Source organism: Tenrec ecaudatus, chromosome 3 (genome assembly GCF_050624435.1).
Source record: "Tenrec ecaudatus isolate mTenEca1 chromosome 3, mTenEca1.hap1, whole genome shotgun sequence".
In the NCBI taxonomy this organism is placed as follows: domain Eukaryota; kingdom Metazoa; phylum Chordata; class Mammalia; order Afrosoricida; family Tenrecidae; genus Tenrec; species Tenrec ecaudatus.
Window position 1 is genome coordinate 127474806 of NC_134532.1, and position 27351 is coordinate 127502156.

The window sequence follows — 27351 nt, forward strand, 5'->3', positions numbered from 1 at the left end:
TAAATAAATATTTCAAAGTTTTAAGAAAATTCAGTAACGAAATGACACAAAAAAATAAACAAATTTTAACAAAAAATCTTTACTTAGTGCTTTTCCATTCATTTAAAATAAATGGCTTTAATTTTAGGAACACATTTAGACTCAAAATGGGTAGTATTTGTCTTATCAATTAAACACTTCTATGGTTGCATTTTATGCCTTTATACAAGAATTGTGGTAGGGTATAATTCTACGCACATAATTTAAATTCCCATAATTGTGTTTTTATGATATAATAAAAGCTTTGGAACCAGAGATGATAAATAAGTGCTCATTCTTCAAAATCCATTGTCAATTGTTCATAAAAAAAAGAGAGGAGAGAGAGAAAGTCCTGAATTTATTTTAACAAGTAACTCAGGAGTAGGCTTCGAATTGGGGGTGGGCGTGGGAGGGGTTACCTCATTAGCAGTAAGCGCAGACATGCAGACATTCCCCTACACAAAACCTCTTTCAGCAGCATCAGAAAGAGAATGCTTTTTGCATGTGTCACTTCTCAGGTCCAAGCCTCTAGCACGCGTCTTGTTATATACAATTAGCTCCATGCCAAGATTTAGTACATTTCATAATAAATCCCTTGACCGCATTAACTGTAGGCTTGGCAAACAGGGAAAGGCTCTATTCACGGAGGCAGAAAACAAGCCGCAGAACTTACCCCACAGCAAACTCACTTGCTAGCTGCCAGCACTTTACACATGTCAACAGCCTGCCCTGCCCTCCTCCCTTCACCGTTCCTCCTCTAGGTGGGATGGAGGAAAGGGCTGAAAATACAACCTGCCCGCGACTGTGATCAAAGAATATGTAAGGGTTAATAGTTTTTTTTTTAAGCTGCAGACAAATTTAGGTGTATTTACCTCTTCTTTCTAACTCTTGTTATGAGCTTATTCCTTTATCCCAACCCTCGCCACCCACCCACCTCACAAGACCCTCACGATCTCTTCGGGGAAGAGATGCAGCATTTGTCTCCTTGGAACAGAAGCCCTCCGTCTGCTGCTGGCAGGGGGTTGGTCTCGGGTTTCTCGCTCTGGAGCATGGACGGTGTGTTGGGGGCATGATGGCTTGGGGAAAATCCCTAGAAGACAGCAGCCGAGATGAAAGGGGGGAAGCACAGGGCCAACTAGCACATCTTCTGTTCAAAATTAGATGGAGGGAAGAAACAACAGAAAGACTCAGAAGCGTCATATTGCAGAGTAGAGAGGGACAAGCTTGGGAGCGTACAAACCTAGATATCAATCTTTAGCTGGGCTTGTTTTCTTTTCACTATGACATTACAGCCTAGAAACCCATATGGCAGTGGTTCTCAACCTGTGGGTCACGACTCCTCTGTGAGGTCAAATGAGTCTTTCACAGGGGTTGCCTGAATCATAACAGTAGCGAAATTACAGTGACAAAGTAGAAAATAATTTTATGGGTGGGGGGGAGGATCACCACCACATGAGGAACTGTATGAAAGGGTTGCGGCATTAGGAAGGTTGAGAACCGCTGCCCTATGGGGTAGTTCCACTCAGTCCTACAGGGTCACTATGAGTGAGCATCCACCCAATACACACAACAACATGGCACTTAGAACAGTGTCTGACCCTGCGCAGGCACTGAGTAGCATTGTTATTGTTACTCAACAATCATCTACAGCCCAGCCTGACTTCTTGTGATCGTCAAACATAGCCCATGTTCTCCAGCCCCTATACCTTTAGCACAGGAACCCTGATGGCACAGTGGGTTGAGCACTAGGATGCTAACACAAAAGTCAGTGCTTCAAACCCACTAGCCACTGCAATGGAGCCAGATGAGATAGTCTGCTCTTATAAGGATTTTCAAGTCGGCCTTGGAAACTAGGGAGCAATTTAAATCTGTCCACAAGGTCCTCTTGGGGTTGGGATCAAGCGGGTGGCAGTGGGTTTGATTTTAGCTAGGGTCGCACACATTCAGAAGAGGATTTTACCTACCATTGTCTTCTTCCTGTCCCAAACCCTCTCCATCCTCTAATACTTAATCCAGGGACCACCATCACCAGGAGGTCTTCCTAAATCCTCCCACTTGTAACTAAATGTCCTCCCTGACACCCTATCATATTGGGAACAAGAAACTAGATATGTGAAATATTTTAATTATACATATGTCACTCAATGCCATCAAGTCAATAATGCCTCATGGAACACTTATCTGACAGGGATCAACTGCCTTTGTGAGTTTCCAAGACTGTATCTCTTTATGGTAATAGATAGCCCTGTCTCCTGAAGAGCCACTGGTGGTTTCGAACTGCTGACCTTGTGGTTAGCAGGCCAAAGAGAACATAGTAAGTCACCAGGGCTCCTTAATCATATGTAGAAGGTGCAAATAAAAAGGATAAAAAATGAATGTTACTAAATAGACATAGGAAGAAGAGATGAATATATAAATAGACGTAGGAAAAAGAGATGAATCTATATGAAATGGCCTCATCTGGGTGAGAGAATTAGCAGATAGACTTATTTTGTTCTTCTTACATATTTCCTCGATGGTCAAAATAAGCAGGTCTGATTCATATATTAGCGAATTTTAAAGAGCTGTTGCTTTTTGTATAAATAAAAAAGGCCGAATTGGCCATCTCAGGGCTATCTCAAAGTGAGTAAATGAAAAAAACCCTATAGTATGATGTGACGCGGGAGAGACTTATACCAGGTAAGGTTTCCATTTCACAACAGTGTGGTCATGATCCTTCTCTTTCATTGTTAGAAAGCAGGGGCCTCAAACTTATTAAACAGGGGCCAGCTCACTGTCCCTCAGACCCGTTGGAGGGCCGGACTATAGCTTAAAAAAAACTATGAACAAATGCCTGTGCACACTGCACATATCTTATTTTGAAGTAAAAAACAAAATGGGTCAAAAACACCCAGCAGGCCGGATAAATGTCCTTGGCGGGCCGCATGTGGCCCACGGGCCGTAGTTTGAGGATGCCTGTTATAAAGCATAAAGGAGGAAAAAATGAAAAAGCAGTTTGCAAACCGCAAAAGCCAAGCAGAAACGAACTCTTTAGCTGGGCATTGATAGTACCGAGGACCTACTAGGTGTGAGTTTGATGCTTCCTATGAGCCTCATCCCTACTATGCAGGATAGGATTTATATTGCCTAGGCCCCAAAGCACAGAGGAAAAGGTTCTGTCCCTCCATAGCCACAAAACTGAGCATTTAAAACAGGATGGCAGCATTTTGTCATTCTTCCAGAACATTCCTTATCCTAATTGCCCACCTCTAGGAGTTTCTCCTAAACAAAAGAAGAGTTTCTTGTTCATTTTTAAATATCCAATAATTGGCGCATAAGCCCTGGTGGCGTAAGGAGTGCTGCATTGTACTACTAATGCCAAGGTCAGTGGTTCAACCCCTCCAGCTGCTCCACAGGAGAAAGATAAATCTGTCTTCTGTTCCTGGAACTCTTTACAGCCTTGGAAATCCAAAGGGGCAGTTCTACTCTGTTGTTCAGTTTGCTGTGCGTCGGAATTGTCAGAGGACAGTGAGTTTGTTTGGGGAGTTACAGGCATATCTCTCGCTCACCACCACCTTGTGTCACATCCCGGAGGTGGCTCTGTGATTCTTGCCTGAGCACTCTCACACATTTGGCGTTAGCAGGCTGATGACTGGTCTAGAGAGAGCACAAACTGAGTCCGTGTCTCTGTTCTAACCCCGATGCTCACCGTCCAGTAAGCTGGCCTAGCACTGTTCGCATGGTAATGCCAGGGTCAGTAGGCTGGGAACCCTACCCTCATTGGGCTTCAGGAAAACACATGGCCAGCCCAAACAAGGGGGAGGGACATGAACCTCCATTTCTAGCATGAAGAGCCACAATGTCACATGGCAAAGGGTGTGAACACAAGAACATAAAATTGAAGCCATTTTTACAATCAATTAGCCATATACATATACAGCTGATATTGCATGAGATGCCATCTTGTTAATGTTTTGGAACGTCTGTAACATCTAATTATGGTTTTTAAAAAGCCCTGATACCTCCCCAGAGAACTCCTAACTCTTGTGTGCTGAAAGTTCTCTCCATTCAATTGACTCTAGATCAATTTTCATATGAGGCTATAGTAGTAGGCTTTACCATGCAGGACACGTCTGGTCTTGTCTGGTCTGTTCTTCCAGAAGCTAATCTGGTTATTATTTAGATGAAGGATCCAGTATGAGGGGAAGTCAAAAAGCACTGCTATAAGATCAGAGAATCCATTACTAAACAAAAATTTGACAAAGTGAAGCCGTTGTTTTTTAACATAGCTTCCATTTGGGTCTATATACTTCTGTGTTCTTCGATTTATAGCACCACAGAATGGCAGTCACAGAATGCTCAAGAGATTTCTACTGTGCTCCTTTCAAATCCTCTGATTTGGGGGAACAAAGAGAAGTGTGAACCAGGATGCATGGGGTGAGGTTTTCCATGAAATCCTCCTAAGATAGCCCTTGCTACCCACAAAGAATGAGCAGTTACATTGTCATAACAGAGAACAATTCCTCAGTGTAACTTTCCTGGGTTTCTGCTCACCAATGCAGTTTTACATTTTAAAAAATACTTTATTATAAACCCCTGTGATCATCTGTGTCTTTGAAAAAATCTCTAAAGATTATCCCTTTGGAGTCCCAAACAGCAGTTGCCCTAACTTCTGAGCTGACCTCTATGCCTGGAAGTAAACTGGCCCCGCAGAGCCCCTCAATGCTCTCTTTAGAGCCGATCTTTTTTGGAGGAAGGTGCCCTATTGATTTTAAAACAAGAGTATTACAGAAAGAACTTGTCTGCAGGCATCTACTGATGACATGTTGGTGCAGGTTCTGTTTGAAAGGAAACATTTAACTTCATATCTTTTTAAAATGAGTTAGAATGACTTGATTTCACACCTCCACACTACTTTTTTCAACTGGTTGACCATGATCCTGGTGGTGTCTGGCTCTGAATAGACTCATTTGTGAACAGAAGATAGTAAGATCTCCTCTCCTTTAAAGAGCTGTGTGTAAAATGAAATGAACAATGGTGGGGAGTCCTTAGGCTTGTACCTGACATGTACAGCTGGAATGGCTAAAGGCAAAGAGCAATCTCCAGCTAAACCTTTACATAACAGCCACTGGCTAGTGGTGTCCCATTGGAAACCACCAGCCCCTCTGAGGGAAAAGGGGAAGTGCTACTCCTGGAAAGAGGTAAGGTCTCAGAAACCCACAGAAGCAGTTCTACTCTCCTAGGGTCCCTGGTGGTCAGAATCAGCTCCACAGCAGGGAGTTGAGTCCATTCTCACCCCTAGGCTAAATTCTGGTGAGGAGACTAATGTTTATTTCCCTGAGCATTGACTGTTCTCACTGAAATCTATCCAGAGATATCTCAGAAGACCTCGTGGTCATTTACTTCTAAAAACGCCTCCACTGAAAACTTTGGGACTCAGTCACCATGAGTTAGAAGTGACTAGACAACAGCTGGGACACGGGTTCCCATACAGAACCATAATTTTGGTGAAAGAATCCTTCTTGAATCCTGGAAAAGGACAGACATAGAAGATGACACTTCCCTCTGAAAGCTAGTAAGACAATCTTCTACTGTGGAAAAGAAATTAGAAATCAAAGGTTGGCTAGTCCAGAGAGAGAGAGAGAGAGAGAGAGATCCTTCTCTCCAGTGCTTTACTAGGGAGAGAAGAGGGAGGGGCAGCAACATGAGGAAACCTCTTTTTTAGCCTAGCTGTCTAACAGATTCACATATACACAGTTTTCAGCAACATACAGCCCTGGGTGTAGAATCCAGAATCACAATGATCTTAAAAGGAGGGAATCAAATTTTTTTTCCAAACTGAGTCAGGTGCATGGCCAGGGCTGAACTCCATCTCAGTCATCCATTCACTTGCAACTGGCTCCAGATCTAGGCTCTCTGCATCTGTTTTACAAAGATAACTTTTAGAGTTGGAAGGGATCTTAGGAACCAGCTGAGGTAAAGTCAATGTCCTCATTTTGCCTTGAAGGAAGGGGACCTGGAAAGGTTAAAATATTTGGGCAAGCCAAGAATTTGAACCCAGCCCCTCGTTACCAAATGGAGGTGTTTCATCATCTTCAGCACCAGCCTTTGAAAGAAAAAGAGGGAGATATTTTTCATCTTTAAAAAGTTGATGAAAATATTATTTTAAATTCTTGTTTTGAGAGAAAATGAGCTGTTTTGCCTTGAAGTATAAAGACAACCGTGATGTAGAAACACCCTCTGAATTCCTGCCAGGTCTTGAATGAGAACCGATCAAATTTGCGTACTGTTCATTGGCTTTAATGAAGGTATTTCCTGCTAGAAAAACTTTTTTGCCCCAGTAAATGAAAAACAAATACATGTTGTAAAAGCAACTTACATAATTTTTTAAAGTCTGAAAGGAAAAGGCCATGACATTAGAGAAATCTTGTTATTGTTTTGACATTTTTAGGTAACAGGTTTCTCCATTAAAAATATTTCATGCAAAAAATATTTCATGCATATGAGAATCATTTTTCAGACACTGGATGAAATCAACAGATAACACATCTGTAATTACTTAAAATAAAATTTAATATACAAACTGAAAAATCCCGGTAGTTATGATTATAGCATTTTCAATATCTAAGGTTAAAAAAATCAAAGGTTGCATTAAAAATTATTTTCTAGTTATGGAATTTAGTGTTTGTCTCTATGTGTCCTGGCTTAATAACATTAAAATATGTATTGAGATATGGTTTGACAAAATATTTTTCTAAGATACTGGAATATTATATAGAGTTTCAGTTTCTTGACTAAATTAATAGGAAATAAGCAGTGAAGACTAGAGACTAAAAATAAAATATTAAGTAAATATAAAATTATTTTTTAAATGATACTTTCTTTCCATTAATATAGTATCCATCTTAACAGTCAATACTTTTGTCAATCTGTCCAGACAGTGTGTGGTAGTGGTGAATGAAACCTAATGTCATATGACCATGAACATGCTGCGTTACTTAATCTGTCTATACCTTACCCTCCTCAGATACAAAAGGTGCATGTGAACTCTCCAGTACAGCTCCAGGAGCATACTGCATGCTCTATCTACTGTTATTAAAATTGAATTTGTCATTTGGGGCTTTTAAAGTCTAGAAGTGATAAGAAAATATGAGGAAACATTCTCTAGACTTAAATATAGATTGGGAGGCCCTTAATAGTCAATAATTGCATTAAAGTCAAAAGCAAGCAACAAGCTGAAAAAATATTTGACATAGATGTCAGCCAAAGAACTGATAATCTAATTTATGTAAGGAACTCATTCAAACTAGTAAAAGGAACTCACAAAAGATGAAATACAAATTTTAGTAAGTGTATCTACCAGCCGCCATCTGTCAGTTGCTCTTTGTGTGGTTGGCAACTTGTGTGCTGTAACGATGCTAGGCTATAGGCATTTCAACCACCAGCTGGGTCACCCACAGTAGACAGCTTTCAGACTGAGACAGAAAAGTGAGAAAGACTTGCAGATTTATAAGTGTTAGCCAATGAGAGTCCTATGGCTCACAACCAAATACTGTTTGATAACATTCTGGACGGTAAGTCCCATGAGATGGAAGGCAATGAAAATACGCTTATAAAAACTCACTGCCATCAAGTCAATTCCAACTCAAAGTGGTCCTAGAGGACAGGGCAGAACTGTCCCTGGGGGTTTCCAAGACTGGAATATCTTATTGGAGTAGAAAGTCTCCTCCTTCTGCAGAGCAGCTGGTGGCTTCGAACTGCTGACCTTACGGTTAACAACTCAACACTCAATCACTACACCACCAAGACTCCTTTCAAATACACAATGGCCTAATAATGGCCTCAAGCACACCACAAATAATGAAAGTAGTATAGGGAGAGACAATACTTTGTTGTATTTAGGGGCTTCATGGGTCTGAGTTGATGGGACAGCAACTAATAACCAATACATAAAAAGAAAAGTAGAACCTCAAAAGGAATCAAAAGAGAGCCCCCAATGGAATATAAATGCATCCCTATATAATTAACAAAGATTTTCATAATGCTGATTCTCACTGAAACCAGCCCCCTCCTAAAGTAAGTGTAAATCACACCAAATTCTGGAAAAGAAATCATACTATGTTTCAAGAGATGTTCACAGTCCTTGACACACTGAACGCCAAGATCAGGGATATGTCCAAGAAATATAATCTGAAACAACTGGAAAAAAACTCTACCCCAAACCCACTGCCACTGAGTCAGTTCCTACACAGAGTGACCCAATGTAGGGTTTTCAATGCGGTAAATCTTTAAATTTTGTTTCATCGTGAATTAGGTGGGTGTTAGCATATCACATCACCATTTTTGCATTCAATCTTTAAGGAAGCACAGAGCCTCATTTTTCTCCTGCGGAATAGCTGATGGGTTCAACCCACCAATGTTGAGGCTAATAGTCCAATGCTTACCTGACAGTGCCACCAGGACTCCTTGGAAAACTGTACTGTCATTAAAATTACATGTTAAAAGATCATTTCACAACATGCACAATATGATTCCAATGTAAACACACACTGAAGCAGTGAAATTCTTTACCTTTTGACTACCAAACCTCTATAAGCATATTTAAATTAAAATAATATTTAATTACCCTATTAAAGTTTACATTTCCAGACAATAATATTAGGAAAACTGATGGTGGAACAGATAAGTACTGAGTTACTAACCAAAGAGTTGGCAATGTGAAACCACCCAGCGATCTGCTTGGGTCAACTCTACCCCATGGAGTCATCATGAATCAAAATGCTGAAATCAAAGAAAGAGGCTCCACTGGACATGTAATAGGTCTTAAACTTTTAATATGCATTTAGGTTCTAATTTTGTCGATCTCACATTTTGTAAATACAGCTAAAATGTTTACCTGAAGGCTGAGCCACTTCCTGCTTGGGCAGATCGTCAAGGTCCGACTGTGCTGCTAGAAGGCGGCTCAGGTACCAGCGGGTGGGCTCCTGACTAATCCTGCAGCCTTTAACTCAGGCTTAGAGAAAAGAAACTGCAGGTAGCCCTTCTTAGTGGAAGTCTGAGGACCCAAACCACAGGCGGAGGTCTCCTTGCTTTTCTGATTTACTCCTGACTGCCAGGAAATACCAACCTTGAAAGCAATCCATCTGACTTGCTCATTCTCGGACCCTGTCCCATATTCTGGATAAAGACCGATCTGTTCAGGGCTTAAATGTCAATCCCATCAAAACTGAGAGCATGACTCAAACAAATGGATTAAACTTCTTCCAAACTCACCACTCTAGTACACCTGATGTCCTGTGGGGGACACCAGATGCTAGCCTTTGAAGAGAGAGCAGAGACCAAGACCTATGTTCCCTGGCTTACCGCCTCCCCCCATCCCCAATCTTTCCCCTAACAAACAAACAAACCATGATACCAGTGCAATGTGAGTTTTTAAGCTTGGTGGTATAAGGCAATGGTCTAACCGAACTTTACCATGTCAAAAATGGTAAACATTTACCACTGGAAAAAATTTATGTATAGGCCCCAAACAGTGATAATATTAGCAACTTGCATCTCTGCACTGAATTAATTTTTTCTAACATTTTCCCATTTGCTACTAGAAAAGATATAAAACTGAAATGGAATTTCTCCTCATTATGAAGCAGTTCACTTGAGATGTTCATACAGTATAAGTATCAATCAATTCATTCATGACCCCTTTTTTGTGCTAATTTTCTTCTTAGTGAAAATTAAAGAATAAGAGCTGTAAGAGCCCCCAAATAAGATGATTTACTGCCAAATATCATCATTATAAGACTTGGTTCAATCTAATTAAAACATTTGGTCCGTGTTTTCTTTTTAATTTTCATTAAGATCTTACTTACTCTCTAATGAAGAGCAAATAAGCGACCAATCTCTGATCATCTTTAAATTCGCTGACTTCCTAAGCCAAGCTGTCAATTCACATTCACTGTCCTTTTGATTCGCCTCATACTTTCTGCCTCACACGCAGCAGATGTCTCTTTACTTTTGATGTAGTTGCTTATCACCTGAGATACAATTTGGAAAGCTTTTAGTGCATTCTTATTTCTTCCTTTTAGTGGATCGAAAATGCACTGAGGAGCCCCGGTGCAGTAGTGGCGATGTATTGGGGTGCTATATTATCTGCAAAGTTAGCAGTCCAGATCCATCAGCTGCTCCTTTGGAAATGAGGAGGCTTTCTACTCCCATAAACCCACTACTCTCTGAAATCCACGGGACAGATGTACTTTGTCCTATAAAGGTGCGATGAATGGGAATCAACTCAATTGCAGCGAGTTTGATTTTTTTTTGGTTTATAATCCACCAAAGTAACACACAGAGCAGCTACTATAGGTGTGGAGTTTACTCTCCACTCAGAGGTGTCTGAGAAGAAGGTCCAAATGATCTACTTGCAAAAAATAAACCACTGAGAACACGACCAAGCACATTTCTAATCTGACAAGCATGGGATTGCCAAAGTTGTTGACTCCAGAGCAACTGTTTTGGTTTGGGTCAACAGTTTAGACAGCTGCTACCAAGTGGACGATGCTACGCTTCATTACATACTGAGCAGAACGGAGACTGTCTTAAGAGCTGACTGGAATTTAGGGTAAAGTGTGTAGTCACAGGAAACAATCAATATAATTGCCAGAGAATTACTGATGTCCGTGACTTTGTCCATGACGGGGGACTGCTGTATGGTAAAATCAGGAAAAGTGTGCAGCAGGTGGTATCTCCCCACCTTACTCATGCAATCTGTATGCTGGCAAAATGAAAGAAGCTGGATTAGATGAAGAAGAACGAGGCATCAGAGTTGGAGGAAGGCTTATTAACAAACTGCATATGCAAATAATACCACCTGGCTTGCGAAAATCAGGAGCACTTGAGGTATTTGCTGATTAAGACCCAGGGTTGCAGTCTTCAGAAGAGATCACAACTCAGTAATAAGAAGACAAAAATCCTCACAAACGGACCAATACACAACAGCATAGTGAATGGAGAAAACACTGACTTTGTCAAGGATTTTTTTTCTTGCTTGGGCCCACAAACTGCTCATCAAGGGATCAAAGGATGCATTGCACTGGATAAAGCTGCTGCACAAGAGTTCTTCCAAGGGTTCAAAGGCAAGGACGGCCCTTTGAGGACTACAGTGCACCTGACCCAAGCGCTGGTATTTTCAGTCGCCTCCTCTGCCTGTGAAAGTTGGGCATTGAACAAGGAAGACTGAAGAAGAATCAACGCATTCGATGACGGTTTGCAGGGAGAATACGGAAAGCACCACGGACTGCCAGAAGAACAAGCTGATGTGCCGGTGGCGAGACGTCCTCTCACATACTGTGAACGCATCAAGAGGAATGCCAGTCCTTGACCATGGGCATCATGCTTGTTAGAGGGGCAGCGAAGGGAGGGACGTCCCTAACCAGGTGGACTGACACCGGGGCTAGCACCATGGGCGCAAACCGAAGAACAACGGTGAGGACGGCAGGAGCAGTGTTTCCTTCAGCGGCATAAAGGATCCCTATGAGTCGGAACCAACTCCACGCACCTAAAGAGGGCAGTTCCATTTAAAACTTAAAAATAATTAATACTAATAATAATGAACAACTTTGAAAATACATGGCCCTGTGGGCAGATTTTTAGCCCTTCTGTGTGTCCTAAACTCTCCACTGAGAAGATTTTCTGACCAACATCTCCTACATCTATAACCAGTCAAGTTGTGAAAAGTGAACTTATTCACACCAACAAGCATCCCATTCAGGTCCCTAAATATTCCAGTTTCAAATATGCAGTGATTTCCTCTCATAGAAATTGCTATTAATCATGTAATATTGAGTAAATATTTCAGCAATCATGAAAAACTAGACAAAACTTTATCCAGAGCAATTTTTTAAAAGAAAGCCAGATGACCAAAGATTAAAATCATTTATTTTAACTCATAACATCTTAATCTCTCAACATAACAGTTTAAATCTTTGCATATTTTTTAGTTCGTTTTCCATTTTTGAGCAGTTTCTGATTTAGAATTTTTTTTCAGATTTGACAAAACGTGTTTAATGGGACTGTGATTAGAAATTATTATCATGATTTAAAATACATGTACTTGGTAAGATTAAAAATACTGTTAAAGAGAATACTGAATTCCTAGACATCTTTTTCTCTACCCACTCCTGAAGATTCCTCCATTATTAATATTTTGTATTAGTATAGAACATTTGTTTAAACTGATGAATCAATATTGTTACTCATTAAGGTATGTTCTACAGTCCCATTGACTTTGAAAACTGCACAGTGTCATTGAGTCACTCTCACAGAATCATACAGAATAATTTCCTTAGTCTCAAAATTCCTTAAACCACTGTTCACACTTCTAATCCTTCTGACTGACCTCTGGAAACCTCTGATGCCTACAGTTTTGTCTTTTTCAGAATGTCATATAATTGGAGCCATCTCATTTTAGACCCACTTCTTTCATTTAACAATATTCATTTAAAGTTCCTTTATATCTGTACATGACTTGAGAGCTCTTTTCTTTTCATCAGTGAATAATATTTCATGGTAAAGATGTTCCAGGGTTTATCCAATTACCTACTAAAAATATTTTGCTTGCTTCCAATTTTAGGAAAGTATGAATAAAGCTGCTATGAACATTTGTGACTAGCAGCACAACATTGTCTGATAAGAGTGCCAGATGAGACCCTGCGGCACTTAAAATACAACAGGGGGAAGAGCTGCCACCCCAAAGTAGAAGTCATCTTAATGATTTGGATGAAAGAAACTTTCAAGATCTTCATTTGTTATTGGCACAACTCAAAATGAGAAGAAACTACTGACAATATCCATTAAGGATCGAAAGGGAGAATGTACAAAATACGAACCTACAAAGAAGCTTTCAAGTCGTTAATAATATGATGGAATGCATAAAGATCAAATCTTAAGTATTACTGAGGTGCAATGGGCTGTGTTGGTCATTCTGAGTCAGACACTTACATGTTTGCTCTGACAAGAATGAGCCTGGGTGTCTTAGTAGTTACGTGCTGGGCTGCGAATGGCAAGGTCAGCCATTTGAAATCCCCAGCCACTCCACCAGAGTAAGATGAGACTCTGTTCCCTTACGCAGCTACTGGCTACTGGGTTGGAAACCCATAGGGGTAGTTCTGCTCTGTCCTATAGGGTGGCTCTAAGTGAGTATTAACTCGATGGCAGTGAGTGAGTTACATAAAAAGTAATAAAATGAAGAGGAATGACATCACATTCATCTTCTAGGAGAGCATTTTAAGATATATTTTGAAGTATAATCCTGTCTGTGATCAGACAATATCCATATGTCTATACGGAAAGCAACAACACATATATTATTCAAATTAACACGCTGAAGCCATCGATGGAGAAATTATAGAATTCTACCCACTTTTTTTGGGGGGAGTCTTAAATTGAACAAACATACAATCAAGCTGAAATGATAATTACTTGTGGCTGAAATGCAAAAATTGGAAACAAAGAGGATGAATCTGTAATGGGAAAATATGGGCCTGGTGTCAGAAATGAAAGCGAAGATCACAAGATAGAATTTTAAAAGATGAACAACTTCCTCATTGCAAATGCCATTTTCTAACAACATAAATAGCAACTGTGCACGTGAACAACACCAGATGGAATACACAGAAATGAAACTGACTACATCTGTGGGAAGAGAGGATGGAGAGCTCAGTATCAGCAGCCAAACCAGGCTAAAGGCCAACTTTGGAACCAACTACCAATTATTTATGTAAAAATCCAGGTATCAGCTGGGAAAAAAGTAAAACATGTCCACAAAACCAACGTATACCCCGTCAGAACTAAGAAACTACCTCAACACCTATCATACACATGGAACACTAATGACCAGAGGCTATATGATTTGTGGGATCACACCAAAATTGTCACACATAAAAAAGCAAGAGATCATTAAAAGCAACATGGATGTCACAACAACTCTGAAACCTGCTCTCAAACTTAGAGATGAGAAAGCAGACAGAACAAAGGGCGAAGTAAAAAGAGCTGAGCAGTCCATTTCAAAGGGCCGCTCAAGAGATTAAAAGCCTCCCGTGGCACTGCTCAAGGAATCTATGGGGAAAACATTGAGTGATGCACAGAGCATCAAGACAAAATTAAAGGAATAACAATCCACAGAGTCACTGTCCCATAAAGCAGTGGCTGGTAGTCAACCAGTTTCAAGAAGTAGCAGGTGCGCTTTACACACTTGATGTATGTGTGGGTTGTGGTAAGAGTTGTATGAGCCCGAATAAAATAATTTATAAAAAGACATGAACAAAAAATTTATAAATTATCAAAGGTTCATGAGGGAGGGAGCATGGGGAGGGGGGAAATGAGCTGATACCCAGGGCTCAAGTAGGGAGAAAATGTTTTGAAAACGATGATAGCAACTTATGTACAAATGTTCTTGACACAATGGATGGATGGATGGATGGATGGATTGTGGTAATAGTTGTACGAGCCCCCAATAAAATGATTTAAATAAAACATAACAAAAAAGAAGTGGCAAATGATCGAGAATGGAGGATGTAAAAGAAAGAAGTCTAAGCTACCTGAAGGCATTCATGAAAAACAACACTCTAGAAACTGACTGAACACCCATTGAAATGTTTCAATAAACGGATGCAGCACTGGAACACGAGCTAGACGCTGCCCAGAAATATGGTACCAGCCATTTGGAAGAAAACCATTTTTGTGCCTATTCCAAGGAAAGATCATCTGCTAGAATGCAGAAATTATTGAACAATATTTTTAATATCAGATGCAATTAAAAATTTCTGAAGATAATTATAAAATGGTTGCAGCAGTACTCTGACAAAGAGCTACTAGAAATTCAAGCCAGATGCAGAAGAAGATGTCATACAAAGAATATTATTCCTGATGTCAGAAGAATATTGGCTGAAAGCAGAAAACACAAGAAACATGGCTTTCATTGACTATGAAAAGGCATTTGACTATGTGGATCCTAAGTTATGTAAAATAATGGGAATTCCAGAACACTTCATTGTGCTCCCGTAGATCCTGTACACAGACCGAGAGGCACCATTTGAACAGAACAAGGGTTCTACGTCGGGAAAAGTGTGAATCAGAGCTGTATCCCTTTGCCACACTATTCAATCTGTATGCTGAGTAAACAATCCAAGAAGATGGCTACCTTTAGAAGAATATTGCCTAAGGATTGAAGGAAGTGCATTAACACCTTGCAATAAGCAGATGACACAACTGTGTTTGCTGAAAGTGAAGAGGAGAGTTAAAGCACTTACTGGTGAAGATCAAAGAACTCGGCCTTCAGTGTGGATTACACTCCAATATAAAGGACAAAATAACCTTCACAACTGAACCAGTGGGCAATATCATGATAAGTGGAGAAAATATTGGAAACTTCAACGTTTTTATTTTACTTGCAGCCACATCAACACCCTTGAAATCAGCAGACAAGAAATCAAATGACATGATGTAATGGGCAAATTTCTGCACAAGACTTCTTTAGAGGGTCAGAGAGTGAAGCTATCACTTTGATTATGCAAGTGTCCTGACCCAATTCATGGTATTTTCCATAGTCTCATATGCATGTGACAGTTAAACAGTAAACAAGGAAGACTGGGAAAGAATCGGTGCATTTGAATGTTGAAAGTTCAAGCTGACGTTTGATAAAAGACTCTACTACAGAAAAATTAAGGCGCCCTAGTGGTATCGTGGGTTACACTTTGAACTGCTGTCTGCAAGATCAGTGGTCTAATCCCATCAACCACTCTGAAAGAGAAAGACGAATTTGCCTGCTTCCATTGAAAGGTGGTCTTGGAAACCCGAAGGAGCAGTTCTGCCCTATCCTACAAGGTCACTTGGAGTCATAATGAACTTGATGGCACAATGGATTATGCATTAGCTGCTAACTGTAAGGTCAGTGGTTTGAATTCAGCAGCTATTCTGCAGGAGTCAGAAGCAGCTATCTGCTTCTATAAAGATTTAGTTTTGGAAACCCAGAGGGGCAGTTCTACTCTCTCCTATAAGGTCACTCGGAGTCACAATCGATTTGATAGCAGTGAGTTTGGGGTTTGCCAGGAAAACTGATTCAAGTGCCACAGGGTCCTTAGATTATAGAGATCATGAAGTTTCAATGTAATACTAACTCTGCCACTTAGTAAACAAGTAATCTTTAAACATGTTTCTTGACTTGTCCAGGCTTCTATAAAGTAGGAACATTAATATTCTCATATAATTATGGTGAAAAATAAACTGAATATACGTAAAACATTTTGAACAATGTCTGCACACTGCAATGCACACAGAAAGCACCTATGCATAGGTTAAACTGATTGGGAAACGCCTGGGAGTTAAGAGTCGCCAAGCTACAAGGTGTCCCAGCCAGAGGCTGAGCCTCTGCAGTCCACCTGTTTTACATTTGTCCTCCCCTCTGAGTGAAGCCAACTAGAACTATCAGCCCAAATCGTATAATGGATTAGAATTGCATGAAAACAGCATAATTTTGTAATCTCGTTTGTACTAACCTGAAAAATACCATCATGATGCTATCAGTAATATTTTGGGAACGGTTATTACCACCTGTGTAAATGTTGGCTGACTACGACAAGTGCACAGGGCAGCATTTCAAATGAAAGGCAGGGGTTGCTTTCTCATTATGAAACAAATCGGCAACCACTGTGTCAGGTTGATGTATATCAATTTACTAAACTTGTGTGTGTGCTTCCTGATGAATAAACAATTGTACATTCCATCCACTGTACACTTTAGCACCGCACAAAATAAGGATGTCAACGAGCAAAACTAAACTGATGGCTAACAAACATCCCAACATCTTTACTGATTACTATGACCTTACCTTTATCAACAAGGCAGGAATGACCTTCCTTTCCACATCTAAGAACGAGCAGGCTGGATTCCACTCTGTCAACAAAGAAGGAAAAGATATGAGCTGCTGTTTATTTTAATAAAATGGTTTCGGTTATGTTTTACCGATTCGAAAGCAGGGCCAGTCTCAATCCATAAACACCGGGGAGGGAAGGAGAATCTACTTATACTCTCTAGGACCTCAAAGCTCTGACCTTGGAGCTTCAGCCAATGAAAATAAGGGGGGGGGGGAGATTCCATATAGACATACAGACACTGAGATATTTCAAGATTGAACATCTCTGACAACTTTCCAGGAAGCGGTAGATAGTGAGTCTAAACAAGCAAGCAGGATTTAGATACTACTGAGCCCATGAATTTTTAATTAAACAAAAGGATAGCCAGATATCTTGAAAGTAATGTATGTAAGCTAAATTTCATCTGTAACATTTTCTAACAAAATGTACTTACTAAAAAAGAGCAAGGAAAACAAATATGCAAGCAGACTTTAATAGAAAGCCGTTTGTTAGTATGCAAATCACCAATATCCATTCTAGTACAAGCATCAGGCACATGTAAGTTTTAATTAGCTATGGAGAAGCAGCTTGAACCCCCCTGGAATTTCTGCATCCATGAACCTGGCGTGATCTACTCAGGCACTGCCCTTAGATGTCTTTTTGAAGAAACTGGTTTGGAAAAGTCACCTTACAGTCAAACAATGATCTCAATAAAAGCTTAAAAAAAAATCCATCCATTTCAGAACTGAGACACACTGAAGGTCAGACTAGAACTATGTTTTAGTCTAAATCAGCAATTATATTCATTGTTCTTAAAGACACTACTGGATGAAATCCTTCCTGGCCGCAAACTGATTTATCAGTTTTCTTTGTAATTTCCTAGTCAAAATGTTATCCGATTTTCTAATCTTATCTTCAATGAGCTTCCATTAATTTTCATGATTGGTGTAATATGATTTTTGTATTAACAGCATGAAATGTTTTTTCCACTTACAGAGAAAAAAAACAGGGAAGACAAAGAATAAACAAAAGAGCCTGAATGCAGTCTGGTTAGTATAAGCTCAGAAAGGAGAGACACCACCACATCTTTACTTCTCAATGGAATCGGATTAATACGTAACCAAATTAATACCTAAAGGAATTTAATAAAGTGACTTGACTGCCAGATTTGTTGGACTAAAATCCCCATAATTCCAGAGCAAAATAAAATGTTTAATCTATACTGCCCACAAAAAGTATACTTTAAATTTATGTACTTTGTTTATTTTTGTTTCTGTTTTAAATATTGCTAGCTTCTAGCCAAACAAAATTCATTACCAACTCGATGCCAATGCCAACTCGAACTCCAAACTCACTGCCATCGAGTCATATCGGACTCATAGCGAGCCCGTCTGTGGGTTTCCAAGACCTTAAACCCAGTTTTATTGGAGTAGAATGCCCAGCCTTTCTCCAGCAAGGCTGCTGGTGCTTGCTCGTGGTTTTGAATGGCCAACCATGAGGACTGCACCCCAACGCGTAACCACTATACCACCAGGATCCCAATGGGACAGGGCAGAACTAGCCATTTTGAGTTCCTGAGACCGGGGGAGTGGAAAATTCTGTTCTCCCATGGAGGTGGTGGTGGTGGTGGTGAACTGCTGACCTTGAGGATCACAGCCCACCATGTCCCCCCTAAGAGCTGTCAAATCATGCACACACAAGAAGTACAGCCCACATAAATCTCATCACAAAGAACATCTGACCCAGAATCTTCCTTATGATAGCCTAACATGCCAGCAGGAGGGGAGATCTGCTCAGAGACACAGTCCTCGTGCATAGATGACATTTGGTAAGGAATTAGGAGATGCTAGCCCTATCTCAAGGTAGATCTGCTATTACGCATTTTGTGATCTCAGATTGAGTTACTGATCCTCCCTGCTTCAAATACCCCATGTATAAAAGAGTCACAGTGCTTTGAAAGTGCCTGACATTTTATGAAAAGTCAATGAATGCTAACGTCAATAAGATTAATGAAGTAGGTCAGATCATTTTCTCAAGGTCTTCCCTTTAAAATTGTACATGTTCATTCAACAAATAAATACCTGGTGTCTATGATATACCAGGAATTTTGATTATAAGTAGATCATCTACTATTACAAATTTCAGAAAACATGATGTCATTTTTCTTTCCTATATTCTCAGAATGGTCTATTAGTTTTTTTCCTAAAGAACAGGACACTCAAAGAATGCAAACGGTACAGAGTTCTGAAAGCCTTAGCACAAACCACAGACGTCCAACACCTGGGACCATATCATTGTGCTTTTTGCTTACAAAAATAAAAATAACAATCCAGATGAAAACTCTTTTACATGGTGGGAAACTAGGAACCGTCTTTGAAATAGAGATGATGACTTAGAGCAGGACCCCAAACCTTGTGTAAATTTTCCTAGCACTATAAATCCATAAAAATCTGAAGCTAAAAGTTTGGTTGACAAAAGTAAACTCCACAGGCAAGCTGTTGTTATTGTTGCTAGGCAACCTCATGCTGCTAGTAGTTCAAGGTGACCACACATACAATTGAATAGAACGCTGCTCAGTGCTGTGCTAGTCTCACGGTCTTGCTATGTATGAGCCCATCTCCGCAGGCACTAGGCCAAGCAGTCTCATTGAGGGCCTTCCTATCTTTGATTGACCCTCTACTAATTACAATGTCCTTCTCCAGGGACGAATCCCTCTGGATAACAAGTCTAAAGCATGTGACACGAAGCTCCTCTGTCCTTGCTCCTAGGGAGCACCCTCCTGGATATACTTCTTCCAAGACAGATGTTTGTTCTGCTGGTAGTCATGGTATACTCAATATTTTTCACAATTCAAACCCGCCAATTCTTCTGGTATCTTCTTCATTCATGATTCGGCTTCACATGCATATGTGGCAATGTAAATTACCTTGGAGTGGGCCAGCAATGGATTAGTCTTCAGTGTCACCTTTGCAGTTTAACACTGTAAATATGAGAGTACCCCCCAAAAAACAGATTTTCTCCCCCAAAAGGTATGTATTTAAATTTTTTTATGAAACAACCTTATCACCTTTAAAGTATTCTCCCTTATACTTAATACATTTGTCAAATCCGCTATTCCATTCTTGGAAACATTTTTCAAACTCATCTGTTTGGATGTCTGACAGCACCTCCTAATTTTTTTTCTTCACCTCGTTTACATCAGCAAATCGCTGTCCTTTTATATCCCACTGTATTTGTGGAAACAAAGAGAAGTCGCACAGGTGCGGGGCAAGAGGGGCATACTGTTTTTTGCCAACATCTGGCTCACTGAGATGGCTGTGTGAGCAGGTGCATTGTCATGGTAGTAAAACCAATCCCCTCTGCCACCTATCAGGCCCTTTTTGTCGCCTTTTCAGAACCTCTAACTAGAAAGCTTGATTAATGGCCTCACCTGGTCAAATGAACTCTAAGTGCACTACCTGTCCCCCTCTAATCAGCAGAGCTTTAGTCCTGTTTGCAGGGGGTGAGGGGGTGGGTGTGGGGTCCGTACTTCCTCATAGGTCTTTTGCAGAAGTGCTCAATGCATTATTTCATTTGATTTGTGGACTGCTGCTTCCATGAGCACTGGTTGTGGATTTCATTAAGATGAAATCCTAAACATCTGCAATTTTTTCCTGCACTTATCCTGAGGTTTATGGGTCCTTGTAAAGAGTTTTTTCTTTTTCTTGTATTGTGACATAAACTATCAGTGAGTTCTCTTCCCTTTCAGCAAGAAACATTGTCATCTTTATGCTGCAGATTGTTAATGATCTTCCCTCCAAATTCCAATGCATGATTCTTCTTCACATAGGCCATTTTCTAGGATTTTTGTGTCCACATAAATTAAAAGAATACAGTAAAAGGATACAAAATCATTGTATACTTTAAATCACACATTATCTTACTGTTCTTTAAAACAACTGCCTCTATTTATTTCTACATGTACACAATTAATGATTCTGGAGTTTCATCTCATATATTTTGGATACGTTGTGGGACCAGTCCCTGAAGGATACCCTGCTTGGCAGTGGGGCAGCCAGAAAGAGAAAGCCCTTCACCAAGATGGACAGACACAGTGGCTGCAGTAATGGGTTCAAACATGAGAACAGCTGTGAGGGTGGAGCAGGACCTGGCAGTGTTACACTGCTGTACACGGGGTCTCAATGAACCAGTGGATGGCATCAAACAACGACATCCCTAATTGCCTAGGATCTAGAGTAGTGCTTCTCCACCTTCCTCAGGCTGCGGCCCTGTCACACAGTTCTTCAGGTGGTGGGGACACCCAACCATAACATTATTCTAGTTGCTACTTCAAAACTGTCATTTTGCTGTTATGAATCATAATGTAAATATCTGATATGCAGGATGTATTTTCATTGTTATAAATTGAACATCATTAAAGCATAGTAATTAATCACAAAAACAGTATGTAATTATATATTGTGAAATATTTATTTCTAATGATAAATAAATGAAATTTTGTCTAGAAGCATAGTGTAGCATGGGTAGCAGTCTTAATATAACAACAGTAAGCTACATTGCTCCATCTTGTGACAGTGTGTGTAAAAAGCCAACATCAGTGTGAAGGATGAGAAAGCTTCTTTCTCACCAGATCAGAAATTCTTGGGGCAGTCTTTGCAAGAGCACAACGAAGATCTTCCACAAGTCTACTTCTGTATTTAGACTTGATAACCAACAACCTGGAAAACCCTGTTTCACAAAGACATGTTGTTGGAAATGGAAGAAGGCACAACACAGTCTCAAGACAGAACAGGATATGACTGCGAACACTTGATCCAGAATTTTGTAACTGGCATTGTAGAGAAATCAGTTCGTGCTGTATTGCTGTTAATAAGTTCAATGAACTCCTCTTGTGCTTTCTCAGGAACATCTTCAATTTTGACTGTGAATAGGCTTCTGACAAGTGCAAATGGGGTGTGAGGTAGAGGAGAGGTATCTTGTTTCCTAAGACCGTCAGAAATATGTGTTTTACAATGGCCTTAGGTGACCCCCGTGAAAGGGTATTTCAACCCCCACTCCCAAAGAGGTCACGACCCACAGGTTGAGAACCACTGATCTAGAGTCTAGTGGCTAGACCTAGCCAATGAATCACCGGTAAATATTTTTCTGGTATTCTCTGCTTTCATCCATGATCCATCTGACATCAATAATGATATTCTTCGTTTCATCTCCTCTTCTGATTCCAGCTTGAATTTCTCACAGTAACCTGTTTGATATAGTGTTGCAACCATTTTAAAATCATTTTGAGCAAAATTTTACTTGCATGTGATACAAGTAACATTGTTCTATAATTTCTGCATTACACTGGAATATCTTTCTTTGCAATAAATGTTCTCCCAATTGGCCAGGTAGCTTCCAAATTTCTTAGCACAGATCAGTGAAGTTATCCAGCACTACATCAGCGTGTTAAACCTGTTCAACTCAAGCCACCCAAGTGTGAGTGGTTACATGTAGGGCTGCTAACTACAAGGTCAGCAGTTTGAAACCACCAGCCTCCCTGCAGGAGACTGACAGGGCCTTCTACTCCTGTAAGAATTACAATCTTGGAAACTCACAAGGACAGTTCTACGCTGTCCTCTCAGGTTGCTAGGAATCAGCATCAAGTAGATCACAGCAGGGTTCTTGATGCTGTTGCTGTTGAATCTTTATGGGAGATGTTGTTAGGTTCTGACTCATAGCAGCCCTGTGTGCTACAGACATCACCCCGTCCTCTACCATAGTCACAACTGCTGTTATGTTTGCACCCATTCTTGCAATCACTAGGTCAATCCATCTCCTTGAGGGGGATCCTCTTTTTCGTTGACCCTCTACGATACCAAGTATGATGCCTTTTCCCAAAGAACAGTCTTTTTTGATACTATGTCCAAATTACCAACTTTGCTTCTAAGGAGCATTCTTCCAGGGCAGATCTGTTCTGTAGGAGCAGATAGCTAGATCTTTTCCTGTGGTCCCACTGGGTGGGTTTAAACTGCCAATCTTCTAGTTAGCAGCTAAATGCTTTAACCACTGTGCTACCAGGGTTCAGAGATATTTTAGTAACAGCATCACAAAAGAGCATCACTGAACAGGAGTCATGTTGAAATCATCTCAGGAATTTTTAATGCTAATTCACAGGCCTTCATATCACAGAGGATCTGGAATTGTCAGCTAATTACAAGAAGCAGTAGTGGTACATAATTTGAAGATATGCGAACATCTGGTGCACAAACAATAAATTACCTGTCTGTATTGACATGTTTTAAAATATCGAAGTTTCCCCATGTGTGGAGCTGAATTCAAATACAACAACAAAAATGGCATTCTTATTTCATTTCATTCACCCAGGCTTGGCTGATAATGTATTATTTATGCCGGAATGTTCACTTTCATCCACTAAAGGACAGCTGGTTTGAAATAGAGTAGTAGTCTTAATGCATACCATACCAAACATATATTTTGTCTCTTCTTACTTTAAGGAGTTTTTAATAATATTTTCAGTGAGAAAATAATTTAAGAATTTTATGTCTGGTTATTATAGATTTCATGGCATTGTAGTTCTCTTCAGTTGCTCTTCTGGAGTAAACACTCATTTTTCACTACTCAGTTAAATGTCTTCCTCTGCACCACAGATGGAATATAGATTTTGTAGGACTCAACTATTTGGGAAGATCAGTTAGCGAAGCAACCTTGTTACAGGGCACTTGCTTACTGTTCACCCAGCAAGCCCATTCATACAGATTCGGTGCAAGGGTAGACAGGAACTGTAATGCAAGTCCCGTTTCCAAAATCTAGAATATGTGCAAAACATCGCAGTAAGGCCAAGAGACACCTATATGGCATTTGTCATTGCAAGACGACCGGTCATCGGTAGCAAAGAGCTAAAGAGGAAAGGGGGTTGCAAGGTGGGAATTCATAGGCTGAGCATACCGGTCAGAATCAGAAAAGAACAAACAGGGACTGCAAATCCAGAGGGCAAAGAGTCATCCTACACAGAGACACGGCAGAATGAGGCAAAAATTTAAATGGGGAAACTATAAAAGAATGACCCAGACAGACTGGAAAAGCAGATTATGCAGTTTGAAAAATTCAATGCAAAGCAGTCATTTTGGGCAGGGTGGTGAGGACTCAAAGAAAAGTCTTGGAAGTGACAGGACAAGTAAAAAGGCACCAGACCGGCCACAGAAGTGAAGACTGGTCAGGGATACCCGTCGTACTGCAAACTGTTCCATACAGCCCCAGGCCTTCTGGCCGAAGACTGCGAAAATCAGGTAGATTATTTTGAGATATAGTTTAGGCTCAGGGGATGTGGGGCTGGGAGGCCCCATAGGCAGCCTAATCAGTTGAATATCCCATTAATGAAGAAGTCTTTCAACATCAGTGAGTCTGGATAACCTTTGCATTGTATCAAGTAGAAAGTTCTTCCTTCTAAACTCCCTATATCCTTTACATCCAAAAGTAAGTTTTATGTTGACAGAAACACATTTTATGACTGTAAAATTTATATTTTGCTCTGTAAAAACAAAAATAAACAAACTCACTGCCAGCAAGTCGATGCCAACTCATAGTGACCCTATAGAACAAGGTAGAATTGACTTGTGGGTTTCCGAAAATATAACTCTATACAAGAATAGAAAATCTCATTTTTCTCTCCCAGAGGGAGACTTGTGGCTTTGAACTGCTGACCTTCCCTTAATTCACAAAAGATTATAAAAGAAAAAGTATTATATAGTTAATTGTGGAACAGATAATCATCTTTTACTCGTGAATGTATTACATGAATGATATTATGCACTTGGAAGTTTTACTAACAGATAAATCTTAGGTATATTTTCTAAATATTATCTCTATCAATTATTAATATTTATACAAGATGTTTTCTTCTATTCCCTTCTCTGAAAAGTAAAGAGAATTTCACATGCTTCTCCTATGTTCGAGAGAAATGACTTACAAATTTATATTTGAAATTATCATTAAGCATGTAATAGAGGGGCTCCTCATACTCTATTGCTCCTGGAATTTAAAAATAAATTGTAAAAGTTTTAAAAGATTTCGAAGCGCACTGAAATGAAATGAAAACTTCAGGGCTTTATCTACAAGCGTTTACACTGAGTTTAATCAAATGCATCGTTTTTCTTCAATCCCAAAGCAATATTCTGAAACTTCACCTTCAAAAGCCACGAGAGGTTAAAGATTTTAAATGTGCGCTCATGAGGTCACGGAGGCTGCCAAGGAGTCAGTAAGAGAAAGCAGACCCCTGGGCCTTGACGTCAGTTATGCAGCCTCTGGGCACTGGCTCACAGAGAGACACAGCTTAAAATCATTATAAAGATAGCATTAAGACAATTAAACAAATTACTCGTTATCAAGAGCAGTTAAGATCTATGCCTAACCTGAATAAAAGGTACCAGAGGACAACCTCAGAAATTGAAGGAAATTATAGAAAAGTGTTACAACATGAGTAAGCAATCATGTGTTTTCCTCTTGCAATTTAAAATATTTTTCATACATTCTAGAGTCAGTAGGGCATCTCAACAACGCAAGCAAAGTAAAGACTGGCTTCAAGTATCTCACTAACGTACAAACACTCAAAATAGTTGAAATACACTAAGCTCATTTTCTCTTACTAATAAGCACCCTTTCTGAAGTAATTAACCCTTCTTTCTGTGTTCATTTTGATTTTTTCCTCCTAAATAGTGGAATGGTAAAGGCTCTTCACTAACATGAAATGATAAGTGAATAATATTGACTTAAGTGTTACTGAATTCTGTGGTCAAGAAAATTCTATGTGAATCTACAGTAAATTCTGAGTAAAGCTATTCCTTTATTTTCAGAATGAAACTCCAAGGACTACATGAAAGAGAGAATAAAAAATGAAATAAATTTTACATACAGTTGGTGTCTTAGTAAAGGCTTTGAAAAATAACATAGTAGTTCATGAATCAATGAACATGATGTTGGCAAAATATTAACCATCTCAAATGTGTAAAATATTTGTATTTAAAATTAAGAAGTAAATGTAAAGCTTTAACATAGCAGAAGGGATTAAGAACAGTTCCAAATGCCAAATATATCCATATTTGTACTATACCACGTCTAACAGCTTACTGTATAAAGGATGTACACACGAGCTTATTTAATCCTCACAGTAAGCACGCAGGGCTTTACACGGAACGGAATGCGGAGTGGTGAGGAGCCCGGTAGAGTCGGACAGGCCATGGGCGAGAACTGCAGCTCTAGTTACTGGCTGGGTGATCTTGGGCAAACTGCTTAACTCCTGTAAGCCTTAGTTTCCTCTGATGGGCATCAGAATGCCTACCTCAGGCTAACTATAAAGATTAACTACGATAATGCATCTAGATCAACTAACGTGCTACTTCTCACACAAAAGGAAACATCATTGTTTACAGAGAAGTGCCTGAAACTCATAGTAAGGAACTGTCTCCTTAAAAACTCAGGGCATGTTCATCTGCATGTCCCAGGCTCAGTCAATGCTCACGGAAATCAAGACATACTGCATTAGGCTATCTAGCGTTACTCTGAGTAGGAATCCACTCGATGGCAGTGGATCTGGGCCACTGCAGTGGAAGGTAGATATATTTGTTGCTGTTCTCAGGTGCCATCAAGTCCATTCCAACTCGCTCACAGAGATTCTAATGACAACAGAATAAAACACTGCCTGGTCCTTCACCACTGTGATTATGCACCAGCCCATTGTTGCAGCCACTCTATCAATCCATCTCCTGGAGGATCTTTCTTTGCCACTGACGCTCCACTGGACCAAGCACGAGACCTTGGTTCAGAGTCTGGTCTCTCCTGACAATATGCCCAAAGTACATGAGGCCAACTCTTGTCATCCTCTCATCTAAGGACCAATCTGGCTGTGCGTCTTCTGAGGCAGATTTTTCCAGAGCAGTATCAAATGCAAAATGCTCACTTTTAACCAACAATTTTAAGTTTCCTCTCACACACTCAAGAGATCAGAGTGAAGAATGCTACTAGTCTAAACATGCACTGATAACCTGATGTTGACAGCTTCTTTTATAGCAGTAATTCTATAATCACCACACAACCAATAACATAACCATGTAAAGATGTTCTTTTTTAAAAATGTCTGACTGCAACTCTTCTTCATTGAAAATTTCAAAAAATAAACATTGAAAAGAACAGGTAAGTCAATTGACTTAGTGCTGCATGAGCGAGACCCCACAGAGAATGATGAGAAACTAAAACGTTGCCTGCGATGGCCTGTGAGAGTAAAATATCTTGTTCCAGATGAGACTCTCAATGTCATGGAAGAAAATCATAAAAACAAGCCCACATCTGGCAATAAGTTCACATTCCGAACCCACGTGACGTGAACTTTCATCCAAAACTCTGAAGACAACTATTAGTTAAGAGTGATGATCATTTACAAAAGGAGAAATTTTAAATGGGT

The 27351-nt window shown here is 39.9% G+C and overlaps 1 protein-coding gene across 1 annotated transcript in view; it reads right to left on the bottom strand.

Annotated features, from left to right (window-relative positions):
- The window catches only part of BMPR1B (bone morphogenetic protein receptor type 1B), a 464772-nt gene that overhangs the window by 309801 nt on the left and 127620 nt on the right, over positions 1–27351 (bottom strand). Inside the window, exon 2 of the mRNA XM_075544005.1 lies at positions 16874–16938. The gene's annotated coding sequence lies outside the window, so the exon portion shown is untranslated. The remainder of the gene's footprint in view (positions 1–16873; positions 16939–27351) is intronic.